This window comes from Eptatretus burgeri, chromosome 4 (assembly GCF_056783735.1).
Source record: "Eptatretus burgeri isolate ZD-2024b chromosome 4, Ebu_testis_v1, whole genome shotgun sequence".
In the NCBI taxonomy this organism is placed as follows: Eukaryota; Metazoa; Chordata; class Myxini; order Myxiniformes; family Myxinidae; genus Eptatretus; species Eptatretus burgeri.
In genome coordinates this window covers 63,683,215-63,698,375 of record NC_140964.1, presented here as the reverse complement: position 1 = coordinate 63,698,375, position 15,161 = coordinate 63,683,215, and the positions used below count along the sequence as shown (strand labels likewise).

Here is a 15,161-nt window from a genome sequence, read left to right as displayed (position 1 = left end):
CAAAGTCTATCTTCTCCGACAATTTCCATAGGATTCGGCTGGAAATTTTTGACAATATGGCTGAATGTACTGCCCACAGTCGCTAGTGGCCCGATTTTTGATTTTCGAAATTTTTTTTTATGATTTTTCAAAAATTTCAGTCCCGTTGCAAGGCAACGGTGGTGACCATAGCAACGGTGGTGTCCATAGCAATGGTTCTCATTTGCACACAACTCGGCCATGGTATGAACCTACCAACCAAGTTTCATCGAAATCGCCACTGTATTAATGGAGCACTGGACCGAACAGAGGGACAGACAGACAGACAGACAGACAGACAGATAGACAGACAAAAAATTTCAAAGTCCCGTTGCTTGGCAACGGTGGTGTCCATAGCAACGGTTCTCATTTGCAAACAACTAGGTCATGGTATGAACCTACCAACCAAGTTTCATCGAAATCGCCAATGAATTAACTGAAATCACCATATTAAATACTGATAATGAGGGTAGAACAAATCTCAAAAAAAAAAAAATTGGAAATGTTTTTTTTTTTTTTCGACTAGATCGACTACCCAACAGACGGAAAACCCAACAATAAGGGATATCGAGCGAATCCAATAAAACTATTCCTGAAGTGGCCACATGAATCTCTGGCATGCTATTATGCAATTAGTCCTGCCAGTGCTGCCATTTCCGATTTTCGTAAATGTATTCAATACCTCCGTTAAGAGTTCTGCATCTTCGTCGATGCCAACTGATTTTGCTGGGTATTCAACCTCCAAACCAGCAAGGTAAGAAGATAACTCAGCTACACACACACACACACACACACACACACACACACACACACACACACACACACACACACACACACACACACACACACACACACACACGTCAGTTTCTGCATGGAACCAGAAACAGGCAGCATCACAGCTGAGCTAGCACCATGTTAGCTATGGCTAGCCTCTTAAAATCTAAGTAGGGTTCTAGCTTAATTGTTGTTATCACTGTTTGTATCCCAAATACATTTGTTAGCATCAAACATTAGGCCACTGTAGAACATGATGGTTGCACTAAGAACATCTGTTATCAGATTGAGAAGTCCAGATTTAATAACAGGGCGTGTTGAACATTAATGGTGATTTCTCATTCATTTCTCTAACAGTGGTGGTAGAAGTAGACATTGAGCCGGCATGCCCAAAAGAAAACGGAGTGTAGATCCTGCAGACCACAAATGCTCTCCACCTGCATGCATCCTTCAGGTGCCAGCCATGTCTGATCATGGTCATTTTACACCCCTCACTAAAATCAAAGGAACTGCTACAGAAAAACTACAACAGCTTCAGAAGATCCAGGATCAACGTCTCCACCAATCACACGAGTCCCCATATCGTATGCCATCAGTGTGTGACCACATCCCAACAACTCTCCCCGATGACCTGGAAAGTGTTGGGTATCACCACAACTGTTATCAGCGCTTTACTGGCAACCTTCAGTTTCTGGGAGATGATACAGAACCAGAACCATCAACCTCACAGCGGCATCACTTCCCTCGTAAATCTGGGGGTTCTGCTGGACCCATCTTCCCACCAGAATGCATTTTCTGTGACAAAGTTGAGATCAAAGATGGTCATCGCAAAACTGAGAGACCTGTATACTTCACATCTTATAAGAACAAAGAAAATGCATGGGAGCAAATTGAATCACGGGCTGAGAAAATGGGTCTAGTTCGACTTCATGGACAGGTGAAAAGTAAAGACCTCTTTGCTTGTGAGGCCAAACACCATCAATCATGCTTTAAATCTTTCCGCACAGCATTCGCTAACTACGAGCGCGGGACTTGCAGAGCCGAAGGAGCAAAAAGATACCGAGCAGGCTTGCATGTCGGCCGCCCATGAAAAGGCATTCGTCTCGGTACGGAAACGCATTGAAACGCAGGTCGTCCAACAAAATGAGGTCCTACAGCTATCTTCCTTGCGCTTGCTCTATATCGAAGAATTTAAATCGAATGGGTACGAGAACTCAAATTATCGCTCCGAGAAACTACTAAAACGCCTACAGAATGACCCAATCAAGGAGCATATCCATTTCACGAAGGTTGATCATGACAAAGCTGATACCATTTCTTTCTGGCTTGTGTACAGCTCAAATATCACCGTTTCCAATGCTCTTGCACGAGCTTACTCTCTCGGAAGCACAGATAAGTACCAAAACTTTGCTCTCCTACTTCGTCAGAATATTCTAGAGGCTTTTAAAAAGTCCAAAGACCAACCCTGGTCACCAACAGCCGACGACATGGAGCTCACTCCTGAAAATATCCTACCCCCAGACCTCGTCCAGTTCCTCAGCACGGTTATGGCTGGCAAGGAAGACATGGACACTGAAAAGATGAAGCGTCTGGTATTCTCCATTAGGCAAGACCTGTGCCATGCAGTGTCAGAGGGAAAATTGAAGTTACCAAAACACATTCTACTCTGTGTGACTGTCAGGCACTTGTTCTGAAGCAGGCAGCTCCCCATGATGTTACACAGGCTTAGCCACTCTGAGAGCTCCGATTTCGGCTTAAAGTTGGAAACTGCCCTGGCCCAGGTCATGGACGAAGTGTTCACCTATCAGACACCCCAAATTGTGACAGGAGAGGGCAACCTCGTATTCTACTGTGAGTGGGATAACTTGAACAAAACCACTACTAATGTGCACGGCAGCAACATTGCCAACGTGCTTCTTGGTGATTGGTGAATAATAGGATAAAATTTTGGTGATTGGTGATGCGATTTTTTCTTTCAGTCTTATATTTAAATATTGGTAAAATTGGTAAATTAAAAGTGATTATCTGTGATTTTTGTCTAGATCTAGAATTGGTGGTGACTGAAGTGCAATGCCCCTTTGTGTTTCAGGTTGATGTGTGTGAGCTCCCAACAATCTACAGCAACCAGGAAGAGACTGATACAAGGGTGGTACTGTACCTCCATCATGCTGCTGCCCTCGGATACAAGAATGCTGTGGTCAGAACACCTGACACAGATATCTTCATGATTCTTCTCCACCATGCTCATAAAATCAAGCTGACTATACCTGGATACGGGGTCAGGGAAACATCGACAACTTCTCAACCTCTCTGAGCTTGCAGAATCCCTGGGAGAAGACTACTGCGCCACTCTTCTTGGGTTCTATGTGTTCAGCGGAGAAGACTGTACCAGTGCCTTCAAAGGGAAGGGGGAGGTGGGGCCCTTGAAAAAGCTGGAGAAAAACCCCAGGTTTCACAAGGCGTTCAGTCAATTCGGTGACTACTGGAATGTCAAGCCTGAGGTGCTGAGGCAGTTGGAGCAATTCACCTGTCTGATGTATGGACAGAGTCGTGAGTCTTCAGTGGACGTAGTCCATGCCAAGTTGCTACGTAAAATGGTTGGGGAGGACAAGAAACTCACTTCCAAGTCTCAGGTTGACCTGGCTCACCTTCCTCCATGCCACGCTGCTCTGAAGCCGCACGTTCAACGTGTGAACCACCGTGTCTCCTTGTACAACCGAGCTGATGAAGCTATTCTGGAAAAGCCAAAACCCTGTGATGAGGGGCAAGGATGGATGAGGACTGATGAAGGAGTGTTGAAACAAGTATGGTCCTGCGGCCCTGTCCTACCAACCTCGCTAGTTGATCTCCTGGACACTGGAGAGCGTGAACAGGAAGAGGAAGGAGAGGACGAGTTGGACTCTGATGATTTCATTGAAAACGATGAGTGATTCATAGCGGAGAAGCATTTACCTGACTGTTTATCTGGAATGGGAAAGAGAAGAAGAGTTTTACTATGATGTTTGACCCTTGTACTACAAAATAAATAAACATTGGTTAAAAACACAACAACATCTGTCTGGACACCTTATTTATTCAGTTTTCTGCAACATGGAGTCTCTTAATTGGTAAAAATGTGATTATTTTGTAATGGCGGCACTAATTTGCATACTAGCATGACACAGACACATATGATCACTTTAAGAATAGTTTTACTATGATCTTTGACCCTCAAAACATGTGTCTAGACACCTTATTTGTTCAGTTATCTGCAATATTGGCTGAGTTATAGTGAAACTAGATTTTTCGATAATGGGGGCATAAATTTGCATAAAAATGATACGTGGGACATTTTGACAACTTTTTAACATAGCTCATCATTTTCTACATACTTTTTCCAATCTAGAAACACTGATTAGAAGTATATTTCTGGGGGGTGGCGGGGGGGGGTGGTGCATGATACCCTGGCTCGCCTTCCTACTTGACTAAAAAGAAAGTCACACCACCAGCACCACCCAGGTTTCATTTTCTCCTCCTCGGTGCTTCTTAAATGCATCCTCATGAACCACCATCAGTTGTTGATATATTCCCACAAGTTGGGCAAGATAGCCTGATCGGTACACGGATAGCAAGGACACCTCCAAACTGGATACGGTCTTGGGCTCGATGGAGCTCGGAATCATGCGCAGTCTGATTCGAATCCAGCAGGTGGCTCTTCGAGCTGTTGGTCTGCAACGTGGACGCCAAAGATCCCACTGTGTCGTCACAAAGAAACTGAACAGACTCCAAATACCCTTAATGATTCGGTCATAATAGGGTGGACCACCTGTACACATTGTAAAATGTGCATTGCATTCTGATGAGACAGTCCCTGCGGCATCCAGCGAATGCTCAAATCGAATGGATTTGCCACAAATATGGGGGTGAAGGGACCAATGAAAGACGAGGTATACATTGCGGAGTTTTCCTCCCCAGTTCATACGAGGAAAGGAGGTGAGAATTAAGAAGAAATGAGCTTTATTCCCTCCCCAACGCGCACACACACACACACACACACACACACACACACACACACACACACACACACACACACACACACACACACACACACACACACACACACACACACACACACACACACACACACACACTTCAAATCTGATGAAATGAAACCTCAACTCTCCCTTTCTCCATCCAGGCAGTACCAAGGGAAACAAACAATCCCTCACGACAGCAAACAATAATGGTCAGGGTGAGTAGGGTTGGGCTCGGGTGGATAAGGCGATTAGTGTCGTGTCAAATAAAGCAGATTATTAAATCCGGTAAGCCCTAGTGTGTCAGACATTTACTGAATTACTGGGAAAATCTCAGCGTGGGATTTTAAATATAATCTCAGCAAAGTACACCATTTGTGTCAAACTTTATAGCTCGCAACAGCGTGTAGGGGCGAAGCACAGGTATTTCAAACGACTCATATACTCGAAACATTTTCTGCGAAAGATGATAATTTGTTGATTTGATTGTGTTGTTTTTTTTTTAAATGTAGAGTCACTGTCACAACATTTTGTACCGAATGGTCGAAGTTACATTGTGCCATTCCTTTTTCACAGCAAATGCTTGTTCAGTGGTGGATCATGCTCTGTTGACTCTGCCCCCCCCGCCCCCCCCCAGGGCAGGTGTTCCAAGACGACCGAGGAACGTTCGATCAAATTAGAATCGGGCTACGCGTTTGGAGACTGCAGTTTTTCAATGTCCGTGTGCTCAAACTGGTCTTGGACCCGAACAAAAGTGTTTCACAAAAGTAAATAGTGCAGCACTGTGAAAAATGTCACATTGAGACACCTTTTTGCAGCACACGCTGCTCTGCATTGTGGGGAAAATAAACATATGCATGTTGAAGGGTTAATTCCCACCTTAGGTGTCCCAAAAGTTTTGGTCATGTCGTGTGTGGGGGTGGGGAGAGGAGGGGGGATTTGGGAGGAGTTCAGCATGATGGGAGGTGAAGGGAAGGCAGGGTGAGGGTAAGGGAATGCAGCGTGAGGGTAAGGGAACGCAGCGTGAGGGTAAGGGAATGCAGCATGAGGGTAAGGGAATGCAATGTGAGGGAAAGGGAATGCAGTGTGAGGGGAAGGGAAGGCCATTTGAGGGGAGGGGAAGGGAAGTCAGCACAAGGGGAGTGGAAGGCAGCATGAGGAGAGAGGATGGCGAGGCAGCGAGAGGGGAGAGCAAAGGGGGGTAGGGGTCAGGGAGAGAGAGGGAGAGAGGGAGAGGGGTAGGAGAGAGAGGGATGGGGAGGGAGGGAGAGGGATGGGATAGGGGTGAGAGAGGCAGAGGTGGGAGAGAGCGGGGAGGGGAGAGTGCGGAGGGAGAGATGGGGAGAGGAGGGGGAGATTCTGGCAGATGTGACGCCCAGTTTAACATCCATCCGAGAGATGGCGCGCGCGCGCGCGCGCACGCACGCACGCACGCACGCACGCACACACACACACACACACACACACACACACACACGAATCATCCTACCTGCAAAACACAAGGATGACAGTATATAGCTGGGTTTATAGCCCCCCTGAATTCTTCAATAAATAATTTTATTTTTCAGGGATATCTTCCTGCCTTTTTCCTGTCCTGCACAAACAGCAGCCAAATCAAGCTTGCATTTGAGTGAACCTATGGGAAAATAACATAATAAATAAATGCAGTGTAAAATCCAGTAGATTTGGAGATCGTTTGGTCATTCACGAGTGTCAAAGACCCTTGGCATGACGGTTGACATTAGTCGATCCGGCTACGTGACTATCTTTGGTGGGACATTTTAGGATACCTGGACACATCAACGTATTACAATTAAAGAAAGGCTCTCCTCTCCCGATCAAGACTGCAATGCCCCATGGTGGTGACTTGGGCGCAGTAAAGATTCTCTCTGATGATCTGGAAAATCCTTTCCCTTTTGCAGACAAATCCAAATTGTGTTGTACAGAACCCCATCCTACACAAAGGCAGACAGTTACTGAATCACTCTTTGCTGATCTGACATTGAATTGATGCTCGTCTGTTAAATGGACATACATACCTAAATACATACATACATACATACATACATACATACATGGAGAGCATACACCACAGTGCATTGCTGCGTCCACTTTCCACCGGTACTGCAGGGGCTGCTGTCTGGTCATTCTACAGACAAATGTCTGGCTAATCCCCATCTCTTAGAGATAGATCCCCATCAATCCCCATCAGAACTACTCTCAGTCTTAGGGATAGGACATTGCAGGCACACACCCGAAGGGACCGCCACTGGTTAACCCGAGGGGACCGCCGTTTGGTGGACGACACCTCAGCACCACCCCACCACACACCACTCAGTGTGTTTTTGTGGAGCGAAATATTTTTATGGCAGCAGGAGTGCAAATCCTATTATCAACTTCCTAGGAAAGGTAAACAACTGCAGAAGGACGTCCACCGATGCAGTTGGACACTAGATATGAATGACCGTTGGCTCAGAAGAAGCTCCTCCACACTTTGACAAGTTTTGCTTTTAGTCCTGCTGGGTGTCCATAGCCAGACACTCTCCTCATCAGGAGGATTTGGTGGTGGGAGCCGGTTTAGTCACCAGCACTCAATCATGAACAGGTTAGTACAGGTTTTACATGATACCTGTAGCAAATCACAGATCTGATCTGGCCTGGCCTGGCCTGACCTGACAATCTGGGTTGGGTGCCACCATATCAGCCAGTGCTGCTCTGTACCATCGAGCATGGCACAATGCAGGGCTCCCATCCTCAAGCAATCCCCCAACCCAAGCCTCCAAGTAGCCAGATTACAGCCATGTGCCACTACGTCCAGCAGATAAATGGAGCTATCTTTCAATCCTGAAAAATCTCAAAGCCTCAGCCTGTCACTGCTAGTATCATCAACTGGAGACACTTCTGCTATTTCCATGGCCACTGTTGGAGGTTCATTCTCTTTTTCCTCTTGGCTGGCACCATCAGCCATGACCTCTCTGGGCTGACCACAAAGCAAAGCTGGACTACAAAGACAGCCACAGACTGGGCATCCTCTATTGATCCAAGTCCAAATCTTTCCTTGGAAAATCATAACTACTCTCAATTTGCAAGGCCTTTGTCCATAGCTCAATGGAGAACTGATATCTACAACAGGTTGGGCCCCAGCATCAAATCTATCTCTCCTGGAATCTGTGGAATCTCAAGGTCTGATCATTACTGGCATCTCTTGAAACGAGGCAGAAGCGCAAAGCCTGATGCTCCCGCATCCCGCTGGCCACTGTTCTTTACAGCCTCTTCGCTGGTCCAGCTCTCTCTCTCTCTCTGAGCACGACTGCGCTCCCCAGCTCCTTCAGGATGCATGCATTCTACCAGTAGCCCCATCCTAGAAAATCCAGACTAACAACACACATCCTCTCTTTTGTACCTCTTTTCACCCATTTATGGAACTGCCTTCCTGAGATGGTTCAATCGCAATCTTTCCTTGAGGGTTTCAAGTAAGTGGTTTATGACCATCTTCTGTCCTCTCACATCCCAACTCACAATCCTTTCTATCCTTATTAGCTATACCTAACCCAACATTCTTAGTTGGTGATAATTTTGTTCCTTCCCCTCCTCTCTCTCTCCCCTCTTTTACTGTTTGACCACTCCCTTGGTCGTTGTCTCCAACTGTGACTCTCGGCGTGATGGTTGACATTAGTCGATCCGGCGACGCGACAATATCTTTGGTGGGACATTTTAGGACATCTGGACACATCAACGCATTACAATTAAAGAAAGGCTCTCCTCTCCCGATCGAGACTGGAATGCCCCCAAGGTGGTGACTTGGGCAGAGTAAAAATTCTCTCTGATGATCTGTAGCCCATTATGGTAGCCCAATAAAGGTATGATGCCTTTTTGCCCTCTGTATCATTTTTTCCATGAGCTTTGATTTTGCAAACATGAAAAATCTTGTTCTCTCAGTGTCCGGATGGTGTTAAAATCAAAATGAAAAGGTACCAGCCTGGAGACAATAATATCCCTCTGGAGGCAGTAAAATCACAGCTGACCTCATGGCTTAAAGAAAGTGAGTAAGAAATATAATATCTCATTGGGGACATTGTCACATAAAATTAATGGGAAAGACCACAGCAAACCGGGTTGTCCAACAGAGCATAGTGAGCAGGAGGAAGCTGTGCTTGAGGATCACGTGACAGCTGTTCCAGAATGGGGGTTTCTTTTTGACAAGACCGACTTGTGTATACTTGTTCGTTCATACTTATCTGAAGCTGGTCGAATTGTGCTGCAGTCCCACAAAAATTTCTCGAGACGATGCAGATGTATTCATTTGTTAAGTCATAGTCAAAAGGATTAGCCTTTGATCAAGTGTGGTCAATGAACTAAAATAAATAAATAAATAAATCCTTTTCAGGTTCAAAGTAACCCCAGTTATGAGGAAACTTTGAAAGCTACAAGATAAGATTTGTATACTGTCGTGTCCACACTGATGAACACCGACGATGGCCTTATAGACTGAACTGGCTATTTACTACCTCAAACTGCGTTCGATTAATGGCAGGTTTGTGCGTGCGAGAACCGAGCAGAGACACGAGAACCTTAGCTCTGTTAAAATCAATGGGTTTATTTCAGAAACCAAACCAAGGGAAAATTAACCCGATGAAGGAATACGATGGCGGGTGGGACGGGAAAGAAAGGGGGAACATGGAATCGATAATAAATAATTATATACAATGACAATAAAACCTATGGTGCCACAGACCAGATTTAAATCACCAGATTGTTGATACTTGTAGAGCCTCTGCTTGAAATGCGAGTCATATTCAAATGGGTAGAATTGAAGGTATCACTATCGCTGTCCATGATGACGATGTCAAATAAGCTAGATGATGGATTTGGCAAGTCAAAGTTAGGGCATTCCCAGGGGTAATCACTTCTCCCAGGTTAGACAAGAGGATGTTGTCTATGCTGACATCTGCATGGTACCACATGTCACATGATTCACATAGTGTACTCACCTAAGCTCCTTTATAATTAGTGCAGGCCATATTATTTGCGCCACAGGGAAATTTTGGAGGTCTTGGGTCCAGGGTTGGTTTCCACGTCACCACCTATCAGAAGGATGCCTAAAAGCAGGGACAGGGAGTGCATGCAAGACAAGCGGAGAAGTAGCATGATGTTCATACGAAAGTCAGAATTCGCTTTTTTTAGCCATCATTTAGGTGACGCCCATCACTTTTACTGGTGGTGGGCATCTATACAAATAAAAGGCAATGCTTGTACTGTGTGTGTATTTGTGTGTCTCCTCCATAACTCCAAAATCATAAAACCTAGCAGCCTGAAACGTTGCATGTGCACATAAAAAAACTCCAAAGAAGTGCAATCGAGAAAATTGGGTGTTTGGGTTTATTAAAACACCCCTTTTGAAGATAATTAAGGGCTTTATTTAATTATATCCGTCATCAGGCGATCCTTGGCCACCTCACTCTCTGGGGTCTTAAGGCGTTTTCTGGGTAACCTCGCTGAGGTCTGAAGCCGCCAAGTTTTTTTGGCCTGCTCAACCATGCCTTGGCTTGGAACAGGCCGCAACTTGGAACAGGCTGTTCATCATAAGCCTGGTGTTGGCTTAGCAGTTCAGGGAGGTGGCTGAGGATCCTAGGGTCCTGAGTTCAATCCCCATTTTCCGCTGAATTAACACCAGGGGGTTGACTCAGCCTGTCATCCTTCTGAGGTCGGCAAAATGAGTACCAGTGTACTGGTAATAGGGGCATTGCAGCAGCAGCTTATCCATGCCCCAAACCAATGATGCAACCAGCAGCCAAAAAAAAGGCTGCACACGAAGGGAAGGGGTATTGACGGATTTATTAAAATCTAGTATTGGTGTGGCGAAAGCATGATGGGCCAAATAGCCTCCTCTTGCACATAATTTCCTTGTAATCCTTGTAATAGCTACGAATCGCTAGGTACATTGCAAAGCTTATAAATGCTCGGAGACGTCAGCGTTCCTTGTTTTATTTCATTTCCGCACATGTGATCGCCTCGAGTATCTCTTAAACTAAGAATAATTACAAAATTTAAGCTCCAGAATCGAACTTGCAAGCAGTTCCAACTCCTCGAAAAGTGTTTATTTGTCCAATTCGGACACATTTGACATTTTGGGCGTCCCCGGAAGGTGTACGTTGAACATGACGGTTTGGTGATTGCCAATTGCCTGCTAAGGGTGCCTTTTCTTATCAACTGTTTCATTAGAGTGCTTGCTTGAGTGCTTAAGCTACTTGGCGAGTTCTCTCCAAGCTGCTTGGTTGTTTGTTTCGTGAAAAAGTAACCGTGCTTTCAATCTCGCATCGATTTCAATCTCACATCGTACATCTCCGCCTTTGTTGGGCCCTGCAGTGCTATGCGGTGGGTTCTTTGTGAAGTGTCTCATTCACTCAAAAGTTGTGAAATTTTATTTTTAAGGACATCGCTTTGTTTAACCTTTTTGTGCGATCTCTCTTGGTAATCCACCTCTCACTTCGTCATCGACACGTATAAAAAAGACAATAAGGTCCATCTGACCAGGTGTTCACCATGTTTGTTTTCCCTGTGAAGGCATAGAGTATAGATGGACATTTTGTGTTCTGTGGCTTGAAACATTTTTCAATTGAATTTCACGAATTACCCACTTTAAATCCTCTTTCAAAGAACGTTGTTTCAAAGTAAATCTGTGTGTTTGTCGTGATTTACTTGATGCTTGTGTACATTTGCACGTGTGTATGTATATAAACTGTATTACCATAACGGCATTTGGCAGTGGTGTGTGTGTGTGTTATTGGTCGTTATCTACGCATACGGGTTTCAGTAAGTGGAATGGAGCCCTCCCAGGTCTCAAAGTATCCACCGCCGTATGAGTATGTGTTTGTGTGTGTGTGTGTGTGTGTGTGTGTATATGCAAGTTGCAGTTGCAATCTGCTATCTCCACATGTGGGTGGGTTTCAAGAGGTGAAACATAGACCTACCACGTCTCAAAGTATCCACCTCCGTACGAGTGTGTGTGTGTGTGTGTGTGTGTGTGTGTGTGTGTGTGTGTGTGTGTGTGTGTGTGTGTGTGTGTGTGTGTATGTGCAAATTACTGTTGCCTGCTAGCTCCACATGTGGGTGGGTTTCAGGCGGTGAAACAGAGACCTTCCAGGTCTCAGAGTGTGTGAGTGTGTCTGTGCGTGTGTGTCGTTGATGTTGATGTTGATTGGTATCTTAATATGTGGGTTTCAGAATGTGGAATGGAGTCCACCCAGGGTGGGCTCAAAGTATCCACCTTTATTTTGGTAAGGGATCATGATTCATGGACCAAGCTGTGAAGTTTTCTATTCTCAATTTTTGTGCCGAGGGCTCTCTTCAGGATCGCCACGTAGCCCTGGACAGCTTTCAACTGTTGTTCGTTTGAAGTAATATTCCCAGGGATGGTCTTTAATATCTCTGTGAGGTTCTTTGTCATCATTACCAAAGCTCCAACCATCACTGGTACAACTTTAGCATTCTTCATCTTCCATGATCTTTCCACTTCATTCTGGACATCTTGGTACTTGGTCATTTTCTTCATTTCTGCATTGTTTCGTCCAAAATCACGAGTATTAACAACCTCACTGAGCAATGCCCTCTTCTATCTTTTTATACTTAAGTATGACATCTGGTTGCAATGCTTTGTTTTCGATGTTCATGCTCGATGGAATCATTAGGTTGTACGTGAGTGGAACTTCCATCTTTTCAGTGCAAGCTTTTGGTTAATGTTCCCACAAATTTTCTGGAACTGGGATATCAAAGCTTTTGCAGATGTGACAGTGGTTAACTTTACAAACTCTGTTGTGTTGTGTGTATAGCTGTTCTGACATGAGTTTTCAAAATATGTGTTCGGTCATTAAGCAAGACATATCGCTTTCTTTGCTTAAGCCACATCCACCCCTCGCCTATCCCTCTTCTTTTTTTTTTTTTTTCTTCCTTCACCCCCCTCCCCCCTCCCCACTCTCTGCCTGTCCCCTCCTCGCTCCCTTCTCCGAATAAAATGCAGCACTCTCCTCCCACACCCCTGTCTCTCTCTCACACCCTCCCTCCCACAGTGTATAGCAACGTTTCGTGAAGCGTCACTCTCCCCACCTCCACTTCTTCCTCGCTCTTCTCCCCTTCCTTGCTTCCCCTCCCCCTCTTCCCTCTCGCCGTCCTGTCTTCTCTTCTCTTTCTCTACCCCCTCCCCTGTCAGTAAAGCGATGGGTTATTTGCTAGTACAGACTATAATATGAACATGATCTGCTATAAATAAACTTCAATCAGCTGGTAGACCAAGTGTTGATGGTGTTGAACCTGTAATATTCATATGAGAGCCGACTTCTCGAAGATTGAGCTGACATCGACTTGTTCAAAGGCTGCATTGCTGGCATGGTTGGATTCACTGAATCTACACATACACCTGCTGCTGCACCACTATCTCGTGGTCCTTGGCCACCAGGCCAGATCAGCAGAGGTGGGCAGCTGAAGGTGCGATACTTCTCGTACAGGTTTCTTCTTGCGCTGCCATTGCCATAATTTAAGATTTTAAAATCTGATCCTCACTCAGCACGGAAACCAGGTCTTGATTGCATTAGACATGCAATACTAATGGCAGTTTTTGCACATAGTGGTGTAAAATCGGCAAAATAAAAGATATAGTTGCAGACAAAATGGAGTATATGTCCGCACTGTTCCACACATGCACAACTCCTTACTTTCCTTCATATTATTTCTGTTATCATTTTTCAAATCGTCTTTATTACCTCCGCCACCAAAGGTGGAAGGAGATTATGTTTTCACCCCTGTCTGTCTGTTTGTTTGTTTGTTTGTTTGTTTGTTTGAGTGCAGGGTATCTCAAAAAGTTGTGGATGGATTTGGACGAAACTTGTTGGTGTTTGACACACCCTGTAGGGTGTTTGACAAGGACGAATTGATTCGATTCTGGTGAAGATCCGAACCCAGATACAAGATTTATTTAATGTTTTAAGTGATTCTTCACCATTGAGAGACGGGGCTAAAAACAATATATTTATTGGATCAGGCATTGCATGGCAGAGGTGTGTGCTCTACCAAGTGCCCTTCTAGTTTTTATTCATTTCACCCATTTTATGCATTTGTTTTGAACATTTTACCCATCATTTATTCATATATATATATATATATATATATATATATATATATATATATATATATATATATATATATATATATATATATATACATATATACATATATACATATATATATATATATATATATATATATATATATATATATATATATATATATATATATATATATCTTCTTCTTCTTCTTCCTTCGGCTGCTCCCGTGAGGGGTCGCCACAGCGGATCATCCGTATGATCCGCATAGTGATTTGGCACATGTTTTACGCCGGATGCCCTTCCTGACGCAACCCTGGTCGCCTCTTACGACACAGGGATATGGTACACCTATTTTAACTGGGGTATACACCGGCCCAGTACACTGGTACTCACTTCGCCGACCTCGGAAGGATGACAGGCTGAGTCAACCCCCTGGTGTATTAATTCAGTGGCCGAACGGGGCTTGAACTCAGGACCTTTTGGATCCCAAGCCGCTGCCCGAACCACTGCGCCAACACCAGGCTTTTTTATATATATATATATATATATATATATATATATATATATATATATATATATATATATATATATATATATATATCTTACACATGGCCTGGATGGACATCACGCCCACTTCCTGGTGAGATTGCTCAGGAATAGGGGAGGTTTCTACTCTACGCTCTTCACTAGTCCCCGACCCCGGCTCACTTCCTTCTTCCTTGCTGCTTCCTCGTGCCATTATCTCCCACACATCCGCTAATTTGTGCAGCAGGTTTCTTCCCACTTAAACAATTTAAAAAAATTATATATTTTAATTTGCAGCATGTTCCAACGTGTTTTCCCTACACCAATTAACTCTAAATTTGGAAAACCTTCGGTTCTAAATCCCACTCCTGATCAACAATTGTTGATCAGGTTTTGAGTCCTTCACTCCTGACAGAGTGAGGAGGTTCAAAAAATCCCACTCCTGACACCAAATGTCATGTCCATGCCATTTAACACCAATGCTGGATGGATGGGCCAAACTGGCTTTTTTACTCCCTCAGACTGTTTGATTAATGGCAGGTTTGGACGCGCGAGAACCAAGGTGAGACATGAAAACTTTAGCTCTGTTAAAACAAACTGATTTATTTCTGAAACCAAGCCAGGGGAAAGTTGACCCAGTGAAGGAATATGATGGCAGGTTGGGATGGTGAAGAAAGGGGGAACACCGAATGAAAAATACACAATTTATATACAATGACAAGAAAACCTATGG

The 15,161-nt window shown here is 44.5% G+C and overlaps 1 pseudogene; it reads left to right on the top strand.

Annotated features, from left to right (window-relative positions):
* The first annotated feature begins 1,177 nt into the window (after positions 1-1,177).
* On the top strand, positions 1,178-3,832 carry LOC147028211 (uncharacterized; annotated as a pseudogene).
* Positions 3,833-15,161: the final 11,329 nt, after the last annotated feature.